The following is a 1,348-nucleotide window of genomic DNA, read 5'->3' as shown; positions in this document are numbered from 1 at the left end:
GGGGGGGGGGGGGGGGGGGGGGGCTGGTTACATGTGTTTCTGCTCAGTTCTGATTCAGCTCAACAGTCTGGTTCTGGAAGTGTATTTTCTCTAAACCAGAGGTCCTCAAACGCATTGTCTGATTTTTATTCCAGGTTCGGTTGCAGCTTTTTCCGATTTTTGCGTCATTTTTTAAAAACGTTTCTCCCGTTTTCTATTTCAACGTACATTTAACAACTTTATCTGTTTCCAGCTTCATGCAGTAAAGGATGTTTTTATGTTTTTTCCCCAAGAGTTTTGTTTGTTGTTGTTATTTTCAATTCTTTTGTCACTTTTTTACCATTTGCAAAATGTTGGATGGATGGATGGATGGCAAACAGAGGAAATCTCTTCCAGAACCAGACCAGGTCTGGGTTATGGGATGTAATCAAGGACCAGGTCTGAGTTATAGGATGTAATCAGGGACCAGGTATGAGTTATGGGGTTTAATCAGGGACCAGGTCTGAGTTATGGGGTGTAATCAGGGACCTGGTCTGAGTTATGGGATGTAATCAGGGACCTGGTCTGAGTTATTGGATGTAATCAGGGACCAGGTCTGAGTTATGGGGTGTAGTCAGGGACCTGGTCTGAGTTATGGGATGTAATCAGGGACCAGGTCTGAGTTATGGGATGTAATCAGGGACCTGGTCTGAGGTATGGGATGTAATCAGGGACCTGGTCTGACTTTTTTCCATTTTTTTGTCACTTTTTTGACTATTTTTGTTCTTTTTCTGACATTTTATTTTATTTTTTGCTTGTTTTGTCTTTTTTCCAACATCTCTGTCATTTCTTCAACCTCTTCTCGCCCCGTTTTGAAACCTTTTTGAAACCTTGGTTTATTAGAAGTAAGACTGACCTGAGTTCTGGTCCCACCTGAGACCTGGTCCCACCTGCACACAGTACTATTGAACAGTTTCAGAGATGTACGATCTGTTTCAGACTTGTTGTCTGTCTGTCTGTCTGTCTCTTAAGCTGTCTCTCTGTCTGTCTTGTCTCTCCCTCTTTTGTTTGTGATTATGTCAGTCTTACTGTCTGTATGTCTGTATGTCTCTGTCTGTTTGTCTGTCTCTGCTGTCTGTCTGTCTCAGTGTCTGTTGTCGGCCTGCCCACCTGTCTGACTGCCAACCTGCCGATTCGTCGCTACGCTGATGATGCCGCTATCTATCTATATGTCTGTCTCTCTGCCTGTCTGTCTGCCTGTCTGTCTGTCTGTCTCTGTCTGTCTGTCTGTCTGTCTCTCTGCCTGTCTCTGCCTGTCTGTCTCTCTGCCTGTCTCTCTGCCTGTCTGTCTGTCTGCCTGTCTGTCTGTCTCTGTCTGTCTGTCTGTCTG

Source organism: Etheostoma cragini, unplaced genomic scaffold (genome assembly GCF_013103735.1).
Source record: "Etheostoma cragini isolate CJK2018 unplaced genomic scaffold, CSU_Ecrag_1.0 ScbMSFa_2301, whole genome shotgun sequence".
Classification (NCBI taxonomy): Eukaryota; Metazoa; Chordata; class Actinopteri; order Perciformes; family Percidae; genus Etheostoma; species Etheostoma cragini.
Note: the sequence above shows the minus strand (reverse complement) of the source record.